This window comes from Haplochromis burtoni, unplaced genomic scaffold, assembly GCF_018398535.1.
Source record: "Haplochromis burtoni strain Fernald_Lab_line unplaced genomic scaffold, NCSU_Asbu1 Contig_110, whole genome shotgun sequence".
Taxonomy (NCBI): domain Eukaryota; kingdom Metazoa; phylum Chordata; class Actinopteri; order Cichliformes; family Cichlidae; genus Haplochromis; species Haplochromis burtoni.
In genome coordinates, this window is record NW_024582471.1 from 1,085,294 (window position 1) to 1,096,717 (window position 11,424).

Genomic DNA, 11,424 nt, shown 5'->3' on the forward strand with positions numbered 1-11,424 from the left:
TTTACTAAGAGTTCAGGGAGGCCAGGGGGTCTATAGTCAGGGTTTTGAAAAAGATTATATGCTGTACATAGAATGTTTTGAGGGATAGCCTTAGAGTATATTAAACTCCACCGAGACAGCTGGTGACGCAAAACTGAAGGCTAGACTGTCCAGTTTCACAGCTGCTCACTTCTGGCCTACCTGGCCTTTGAACAACCCGGCCCACGTAGACCGCAACGCTGGGTCCTCAGGAGGATGCAGCCTATGAATTTGGACACCCCTTAAAAACACAGCTCACGTTCTTCTTCTGCCTTTTGGGCGGGTGCATTACCACCACCTATTGGAAGTATGAATGAGGTGTCCAGGTGGTGAGTTGAGAGCTCAGCCCCTCTCTTTACCCGAGTCTCCAGAAAATGTGGTGCACCAGAGTGGTAGTATGCAGAGGAATGAGAGGTCACAGAGGTCACATATCATTCAACAAGGCAAGTGATTGTTTGTTCAATTGAACAAATTGTTTACAGTGGAAAACATATGTAGGCATATTTATAGATAGAAACTTTATTGAGTGTTAATGTCTAACACTAAGGGACAATCACAATGGGATTACAATATTTCTAACCACTTATTTAAGTGTCATTTACTTTATCATTTACTTAGCTACACAAAGATGTATTTAAAACTGTGTTTCGCAAATCAGTTAAAAATGCAGACCAGATGATTGTCTACTGACCAATCAGTTCTCTGGAAAATAGAGTCACCATTTTCTGGAAGATCCCTCAGACCTCTGTATGCCCATGCTGCCACTGTCACCCCTTTCCTGTTCAACACGGTGTGGGATTGCGTGACTGCTTATCCCAACATCCAGTGTTAGGGTAAATTAATCCAGAAATTAATCCAGAACGATACCCTGGATACGCTGAACTTGTGTCATAGTAAAGGCTTCAGGATATAGAGTGACAAAACAAAAAGTGAACTTAATTTAAAGTAAAAAAAAAACAAAAGGAGAAAGAATGCAAAGGTTCAACAATGACACAAACAACCCATGCACAGGAATATAGTACACATACACAAGGAGCATTCGAGGAACAACAGAAAACCAACAAAGCAAAGAGGGGGAGAGAGGGCTGACTAAGGAAGTGATAACCGAAAGGGACATAATGTACATAATCAAGACAATCACGAGGGAGAAGTAAAACTCAAGGCACAAGCAGCTGTAAAGAGCCAAGTAAAACCAGAAACAACAAGATAAAATACACAGACAAGAAAATCACAGTGATAAATACAAAGGACCATTAAGAAGTCTCAAAACCATGAGGCAGTGATGTCCCAACATGGAAATGCACTACTACAATACTGAAACCACAGCAGTGACAGAAGATAAAACCACACAAAAATCTACACCAAAACACAATAATCAATACCTGACATGTAAGAAGACAGAAACTCCCTAAAAGAATGTGAAACTCAGACACGACAAGTCAGACACAAGCTTAAAAGCATGCCCGATATCAGGCACCACACAATTCTGTTAAGGAGTTAAGTCAGACTCCTTGCCTGAACTACATGTGGACCATTTGTGCTTATAAGAATAATCAGCTCACAACAGCCCCACTCTGAGCAGGAAAACCCCTGTCATTAAAACATTTGATGTGCCACAGTCAAAGGTCAGATATGTGATTTTTGATTTAGTGAGAGTAAAAAAGGAATACGTGGCATACTCGACTATTTTAAAAGTCTATTTAAACTCCTAAAATTAAACTCAAATCATTGAATTAATAGCTTGTGATTTCATAAATATATTCACTGTGATGTTTTTTGTTTTTTTAAATATCGGAACAATTCTGCACACAGCATCTGCGATCGCAAAGGTAGCTGCTAATGGGGATTGTAATAAAGCAGAAAATCCAAACAAATGCAAATATTTTCACTATCCTCAGTGTCATCACACTCGTCACAGTCAGAGTGACCACATGAGGGCAGCAGAGTGCTTTCAGGATGTGAGGGTTAGGCGCACTGTGCATGTTTGGATTAGCACAGAGTCGAGTGAATTCACCATTATTATTCATCGTGATTACAGAATTCTATTATCTGACACGTTATAAATATAGTTTATTTATTTACATCCAGCTGCGGCTGTTCTGTCAACAGGGGAATCAAGCTGCGGACGTTAAAGAGGCCCAAAAGCCCCAGTTTCACTGTGTCACTTTTGAAAATTGTAATTAATTGCAAATCTGATGGGATTACATGCCACTAAGGCACATCGTGCTCCTAAATCACTGACTTAAAGGTATATTTGTACAGTCTGAGGGGATGAAGGATGTATGCAATAAAAATAAATAAATAAAGGATTTTGCTTTTTTTCTGTGTGTTTCTCCATCTACACTGTCTTAAGTAATGTGCAAAAAATGCAGGGGCTGCCTTTGCTGAAACTTTTTGCTTCTCTCAGGGTCCCCTGATAGGTTAATGCAAACCAATAATGGGGAACCCCAGAAGGTATGTGAACAACAAGGGCAATCAAATGGGCTCGTGGAAAGAGACTGTGGCGGGGACAGAGCGGGGAGGCCGACTAGAGGACATATGAAATAGTTATGAAGAGCGATGGAGGGCTGTAGAGCAAACGGGGAGACGTGATTGAATGGTGAGCGTGGAGGAGGCACAAGTGTCACAAGCCCAGGTGGAATTCGTTGTCACGGTGACTTAGGGCGCTGTTGCTGTGGAGATGGCGATGAAAGACGGCAGTCTGGTGAATGGCATTTCTGGGCCGGAGCGTGACCAACAGCATACAGCCCCGTGTGCCCTGAGGGGGGGCGGCAGAGATGATCGTGTGCAGGGTCACCACATTGCTGTGGCTATGTGCGCTTTACTTTCAAGCACCCATGCATCACAGTGCGTGCACGTGAGTGTGTGTTTTAATGCCGGCGTGTATGTTGTGTGTCAGTGTAGTACACTGTATCTCCAACATGTATTGAGCGATCAGGGAAAGAGCAGCAGCTTCCCACCTCAGTGGTGGGCCCTCTGCTGCCTCTGCAGCCACCCCGAGGACCTTTTAACACCTCAGTTGTCACTATATCTCATTACGACAATGCACACAGCCGTAACTGCGGATAGGCCCTCTCAGAGGTGTGGGCCTGTGAGAATAACTGTGTAAGTGCACACCTGGGTCTTGTTATTAAGTTCAGAAGAGGGGCACAGTAGCACTACATTTTAATTTCCCTCAGTTGAACCAGCTCTCAAAGTCCAAACACAACTACCCGATTAAATATAACCACAGGATGAATAAATCCCAAGAACTCATTACACCCAAGAACAAAGCATATCCTTTAAAATAACCACGGAAAGATGACAACCAAATTATCCATCTTATTTCCCCTAACTCCTTCCTCATTTACACTTTTTCTGCCCAGATCTCATCCTGCTGGTTTCCCTGCTCTAATTCTCTCTGTTCCCTGAAGAGGGCAGTGCGAATGATGCATTTTAGGATGTTTCAAGTGAATTTAATTTACAGGTGCATTTCCATGTGCCCATAGACTTTTTAAGGATGATTAGAACCAGTTCTCCATATGCCGTAAAAGAAACACCTCCCATGTTTAATATAAGCAAGATTTACCTGGTATTAGTAGGGTTTTATTGTTCACACTAACAAATAAATTGGCTCAGCATGTTTGCCTGGTATGAACTCACTCTCTTCGCCCTGTGTGCCCTAGAACCGACTGTGACGCATGTTTTTCCATGCTTTTTCTTGTTTCATCCTTCTTAATTCTTGGCATCTTGTTGAGTTTACCAAATTGCAAGTGAAGTCACAGGGGGTGCACAGTTCTGTGACCATTAACCTCCTCCTCCTCCTCCCCACATTCAGACCAGTGGGGGATGCTTAGTTTTAAAAATTTAGATGAATTAGAGAAACACTCAGAAGCTTTGTGTCTGAAAGCACAGGCTTTGTGTCAGTTTAAAGGCTGAGGATGCAATTTGTGCTAATACCTGGATCAAACATATTTAATCCTTTGTGAAAAAATCAAAACAAGCCATTTAGCAGGGTGGGTGTCACCCCGCTAAATGGCTTGACTTTTTCATTACATTTTTATTTTAGTTACTTTTGCAAGTACACAAAAGAAGAAGAAAAAGAAGTCGATTTTCAGATAACCATGTTGCTCTTTCTCCCACCTAGCTTGAGCTTTTCGTTAAATTTTAGTTAACCATGACCAAATTCCATTTAAGTTGAGGGAGTCCAGGGATGTGTTTCTGACGTTGCACAGATGCACGCCGTGCTTTTAGGAGAGGCCTTTAAATGAGTTTTCAAAAATCATTCATATAACCTTCGAAAGCTTTGGCATTGTTTTTATGAACGCATATGAAGGAGACAGGAATATAAATGCAAAGAAAACAGGTATGGAAATAATTACCTAGGTGTTTTCTGAGTGCACGTGCTTGTGCAGTGCGTATGGATGTGTGCATGAGTCCTGAGGGAGGGGTAGTATTATGGTTGGAGCATGACCATTGTGATTATTACAGAGATGCCGTATTCCGTTCCCTACAGAGTCCAGTGTGAACCCTCACATCAGCTTCCCATGTCCAAACAGACAGGCGTACTCACTGTTGAGCAAGTGAATGCATGAAGACATCTGTTTAGAATTCCTGGCTTTAAGTGAGGTATGGTGGTCACTGTATGGGATGGTAATGTTTATTTGTGATAGAGCCTTTCTTTGCATTCCTTCACAAAGGTCCTCGAATACATTTTTGACCACCCAATATATATATAGCCTACATTTCTGAAGCTATGCTCTTGATTTGGGCAATTGGAAAAAATGGATAAGAAAGGCAAACAGAAAGAGGAAGGAAGGTCAAAGAGTTTGAAAAGAAGTTTTTAATTTGAGTTGGAGATGGTGTGTAGACATGCATGCAGAGACCTGGAGAGCTTTACCGCTGTGCAGGGAGACACCAAACCGCTGTCGATTTCAAGAAGTCTTTCATAACTTCTGTTCGGTCCAACTGGTTTCAACTGACCCCCATCTCTCTCCCTCCCTGTCTGAGCTGTCTGTCTTTTGTGCTTCTGGGCAGCTCTATAGGTAAGACGGGGCTCAGCGAGACGTGTGTTTTTCTGGAGGTAAAAGGTAAAAGGCAGCTCAAGGGGCTTATGCAGCACAGGAGCACTACGAAGGATTATCATTAATTCTGCACACAATGAGGCACTTGACTTTGAAGACAAATGCACACGCACACACATACACACACACACACGCTAACCATTTGAGCTGAGTAAAGGTGGACTGCGGAGGGGGCAGGAAGGTGGAGGGTCATTTTAAGTGGAGGTGCACAGGGGCAGACCTTGCCCCAGGGATGAGGGTGGAAGGAGGTGGAGGGGAGAGGAAACAGCCAAAGTAAAAACACATGCAAGGTCAAGTGTTCTCCTTCATTTAGCATATAATGGAGGAACAAGCTAAAAAAGAACCACATTGCTGTCAGACTTATCAGTCTAGTTTTTTCCCCCCATCTGCTCCTTCACTTGCCTGAATTATATACGGATTAGGTCTGTTAATCTGTGAAGATTTTTTCTCTTCTAAATTGTGGCCGAGAGAGTTTCGATTTAATTGTGCAGATAAGAACTGGGTCTCTTTTATACAGGTTAGGTATGTGTTGCTTTTTAACCAAAGCTTGACTTTAGACCAGCATGTCGAGTGTTTGATGTGCTTCTTTTCTCTCTCCAATAGCAATGTATCGCCAACTGGTTTTATTCTGGTTATATATGTTAAAGCAAAGCTGCTGATTGTCTGTGCCATTTTGCTGATAAATCACTGTCCAGCAGCAGCTACGTCACTATTAGTGCAGTTTCTTTCTCACATCTTCCAAGTTCTGTTTGGACTCTGAATGCAAGTGGTTATTGTGAATTTCAGTTAATGTAGACGTCAATAGACTTTTGATTTTTTCTTGCCTATTAACCACAGTTAACTGCAATATATACCCCACCGAAAGAAGTTTTATTGCCATCCTGATGCACCTAAAGATAACAGATTTTCTCCCCATCTTCAAAGTAACCATTTCAAAGGCGAGATCACCTATAGGCAATAATTTTGACTAAGCAGCGTTCACCAGTGTTTTCAAGCAAGAATGCTGAGTGTTGTTTTTGCAGTTAAATGAATGCTCACACCATTAATATTTGTAATTTGTACATTGTAAAATCTAAACTGACTATAGAGACATAAAAATCGGAGTAGTTTGCAGTTTGGAATCACATCTGCACCTTATTCTTAGAATTGGTGATATTTTAAACTATGTCCACTGAATGTAGCTATAACAGGACTGAACACATTGGACAAGCAACTCGAGGTAGTTTGTTGCTTGTTTAGATTTTGTTTTTCTATTTTAAATGTCATATTGTACACGCTAAAAAGATGTTATTGTAAAACTTGTGACATGAAATCTGGGACTGTGGTAGTGGGACCATATATAAATATATAAACTTGCCTTTTTTTATATCAAATGTGTAAGTTCCTGCTTTATTATTTGTCTTATTTGTTTTACGCATCACAGTTTTTTACCAGAAAGTGAATTTTTTTTTTAAAGAATATCTTTTGCAACAGTCTTCTGGGTTAAGTTAGCGAGCATTAACTGAGCATGCTTTTAATTTGCCAAGAAGTCAGAATTCCCAGAGAAAACCTTCACAAGCAAACTCAACACAGAAGGGCCCCTCCCAGGTTTTAAACCCAGGACCTTGTTGTTGGTGCTAAATACTGAGCCACCGTGCTGCCAGTTGTTTTGTGGGAGTCAATGATTTATAAAGCGCTGATTTATGCCTGTATACAACTAACCAGATTCTCAAGCATCAGCTGGCAGTGTTATTTACAATCATCTATGGAAGCAACTATAAACAGCTGTGGCTTAGACCAGATACTGAGCTCTCCTGCGTCAATGGCAGACTCAAAAAAGACTGTTTGTGAGGTCTGAGAGTGATCCAGGCGTGTCTGTGAGACTTGGGATATGAACATGTTATTGTGGAGGAAGATGGGAACAAAAAGAGTCACCTCCATGTGCGATGTTTGCCCTGTTAGGGAAATGAAATAGTTATTTGATATTTGAAGATGTCAGTGCTCATAGACTGCCCATAAATCCAGACAGCTGTGTGTGTGAATCTGTGTGTGTGTGTTTGTGTTTTATGTAATGCAGTTATGAAGATTCTGTTGGACTTATGTTTCTGATAAGAGCTGTGACTTACTGATAAGAGGGAAATACAAGACAGCAATGGGGTTGTTTCTCTCTGCCTCTCTCTGCCCACTAGCTTGTATGCATATCATTCTCTTTAGCTGGCTTTAGGAGCGCTTGGACCTTATTTTAACAAATAATTACCCTTATTGATTCTAAATGTTATCTTTTTAGCTTTATGTAACGTGTTTACTGTGAGCAGCAGTAATAGCTTATAACTATTGTTTGTACAGATTCAGATGTCTCCATCCAGTTCTAATCTTTAGTGAGCTATTCCTCATTCATAATCTGGTTTACTCAAATACAGGTTTCATGATGATACTGCTACAAAAAAGCAAAACACCAGTAAAGTCAATCCATTTTACAGGATACGTCTATCAAGGTTTACAAGAGCCTTCACAGGACGAGTCCTTTTGGTGTCACCAAAAGTAAATATAACAGTCAGTGGATCACCAAAGTCATTTTACTTTATCCTCAGGGCAGCGCGGATATACCTGTAATGCATTTAGAAGTTGCTAAAAATAAAATATGTATGGTGATATCCATCACCTTTGTTTGCTTTTACACCCAAAACTCCACACCACACCTGAAACACACTGCACTTCAGTGCAGCGTTATCAAACCCAGTTTGTGCCACGTCTCATATTAGTGTTAGACCAGAACATCTATAAACTGACCACAGGCAGTATAAAAGCCCAGATGAAGCTATAGATGGTTGGTCATACATCAAATTAGCAGTAAAGGCGACAGTGAGAAATGTCACCATATTTGACACCACTAACAACTCGGCCCACCAATACTAGATCCATAAAACAGATGATAACTATAGACTGCACATAACAGATGTATGTAGCCACCATGATATCATCCATCGATTTGTGGACTCCAGAATTTGCAAATTAAAGATTCATCTCATAAGTCATGGCGCACTGATCTTCCCTATATAAGCTGCCTATATAAGTTAAGAGTATCACTGTCTGTATTGGTATCAATAATATAACACTTGGTGCCGGATCAATACAGAAATTTGCAGTATCACACCTGAGTACTCTCTTGTCTTCATTTGTCGGCCCTCTTAAGTTACGGTTCTTCAAATGTGTCCTTCTGTGTACAAGCTTCCGTTCGGATGTGGAGGGGATTCCCACGCACAGGCCTGGGCAGTCCTTAAGATCCTGACTGTGCATCCTGGAAGTTGAAGACACTGGCTTCCACTGAACGTTGACTGGTTGACAAGTGGGCCAGAACAGAGAGGGGAGCGACAGCAGAGTTCATCTAGAACAGGAGAACTGTGAAAAGGTGAAAGATTTTAGTGGTTTCACTTAACTCATCTGTGTGGCTGATTGGATAACCAACAACACTTTAGAGATAACAGCTTCCTAAATCCACAACTAGGATTAGTTAGTCAATTAGTGTGATGATCAGATCTATTCAGCAACCATCATATAACTGATAATAATTACGTGATAATCTGTGAAATGTACCTCAGTTTAGGTGCTTGCAATGATTGTTTGGCCAGTTTAACCATTAAATCTGCAAATGGAGCTTCAGACAGATGCACATGAGCAAATGCCAGAATGTGCCAACCTTAAACACAGGTTTGATATGATAGTTCTCCACACCAGCAAAATGTTGGAAAGAAGAAGTTATATGGAAATCACCTAGTAGGCAGAAAAAAAGCCTGGTCACACCGTTATCCATGAACACTGATAAGGAGAATCTGGAATGCACACAAACCGATGTCCTCCTTCAGTCTGTGTACACAAGCAACCAGGAGACGCCCTTTGCAGAAGCTGAGGACAGCTTGGACACCATTCAAAAGCCAAGCACAAACATGGCCCTGAAGCATGATTGGCAGCAACACCAGAAGTCACCACTGTAGAGGTCAGTGAATCTAAGCTGCAATCACCAGAGCTCGTCACAGTCGAGAACATTACACATTACAGTGGACACGGTTCACTCTCTGAGCTGATTAAATGCAGTTTTTGTAGATCTAGACTTGGAGTACCTTTAGTACTGAATAACCCTTATCAAAGCAAAAGAGTGGCCAACAGTGAGCACAGATTTGGTACAATGACTCTCTAAGTCATCAAAACGTTAGAAAAAGGCAGTAAAAAGACAAACGTTAGAGCAAAGCTGAACCACGCAGGCAGGATAAAATCCGCTCACCCCTTACCTACAGAAACAGGCAAGGAACATCTGAAATCATCCCAGAACTCCTTTAGTATGTGAACCCAGGATGTGCAGGAGACAAACTTAGAGAAGACGAGAGTATCATGGTTGAAAAATGAGAAGCTGAACAGGAGAATGATAGCTAGCATTATCAGTATTTATCATTTTCTATTGCTGCTGGTGCCAGAAACCTCAGTAATGTTTCAGAGAAAGAAGATAAAGTGATAAAGTATAAGATTCTTGTAACAGTAATATTTGAGTAAGCTTCCATGTCATAGTGGGTTTCACTCTCCAAATCACTCCATTTTCATTGCCACCTTTTGTTCTTTCGTGCATGACTCCCAGAATAATAACTCCTCTCAACTTTCATTTATTGGCATCAATCACTGGGTTCAATTAGACAGAGTTATAAATGCCACTTGCAGTTAAAGTGAGTGGACTCATGTGGGGCTTCCTTCTGTTTAATTTACTGATGCTTAGGCGCCCAGGCTGTTGCTTCGGGTCGGTTCCTAAAGACTTCGACTTTGCAATGGTGGCATCCTGTTACAGCATCACGCTCAAATTCAGTCGAGCTTAGTGTCTAGCAACAGCTTTGGCTGTTACCAATCAAAACATCTTAACCAACCAAAAACAACAGAGCAGTTATAATATTAAAAAATATAGAGAAAATGCTCCAAGTAGAGTTTTGTGCATGAAAGGTGACTGTCACAAATGACAAATGGTGACTGTAGCAATGTCAGTTAAAGTGTAGCTAAAGTGGGACTGTCTGGCTGATACCAGCAATAGATGTTTAAGCAAACTCAAGTGTCCGTATTCATAACGTTCTGGGGTCAACAGCAAGGATTCAGTGGTGCTTTACAGGTTCTCATGCAGACATTGTGCTGTTGCAGTTCGGCAAGGTGAGCGCATGTTTGCTCCAGTATCACCACAGACCCAGATGGCACTGTCAAGACGCACGCAATGCGATGCAGCAAGGCAGTCACCACGTGTGCTGACGCAGCCGTCACCTCTGACCTCGCAGAACACACAAAAAAGTGCACACACTCCCACACCGCTCACACGCAGAGAGTCCGAGCCTCACACATAAATTATTAAAGCTGAAAATGATGTCAATCACGATGCGCGTTAATGTCGAGCAAATGGGCGTCAGCTGTGATATATAGCTGGACTGCTGCAGACACAGGCAGCGGCGAGATAAGGGAAGGTGGAGTGGAACGGCAGTGTAACAGTTGCCATTGTACATCATTTACACTTCTAAAGCAGAAAATGTGAGCTACTTCTGCATATCTGACTTTGTATGTTTTTGTCTTACAGCCCTTTTTGTGTCTGTGCGTGCTTGCTTTAATGCTTTGTCTCTGTGGTGCAATTCGTTAAAGGGGTGAGTTTCTCACATGCTGCACTTTCACTGATGACCTTCTGTCTCTAGTGTCTTTAGTGGAAACTTTTCAACGCCTCTGTGTCTCAGTTATATTCCTTTCTGTTAGATATATTAGTGAGAACCCTCAAAACCCCCTCCCTTTCTTTCTGTCGCTGTAATAGAAAAAGGTTTATAAGGCTCGGCAGGCCTGGCTAATCTAACCCACATGCCAAAAGTGCAGTGCCCATTCTCTCTCCCGCACTAATGAAGCTAACACAGACCCTGAAATTTACGCGTGTGTGTGTGTGTGTGTGTGTGTGTGTGTGTGTGTGTGTGTGTGTGTGTGTGTGTGTGGATGGGAATGGCAGATCTGGCAAAAGAAGCTCCACCTCAGTGTGGGCCAACAGTGACACAGCAGGGAGGGAAAGTAGGAAAGTAGAAAGTTTCTCACTTTAAATCAATTATGATTTACACCCACCCACACACGTATATGTACACACATGAGCACACGAGTTCATCCACTCGCAGATGTTTCAGTTAATTGATTGCGAATGTGCGGCGCATAGACTCATTACTAGTGATTGGCTCTAACTGTGTGGTGTGTTTCTGGCTGACGCTAACAGACCACACAGCAGTGCTTGCCTGCTTCCCCGCCCACACAGACATAATTCAATCAAGAATTTATTCTAATGCAACTATGGTGTACTGCTTTATATCGTATCTTT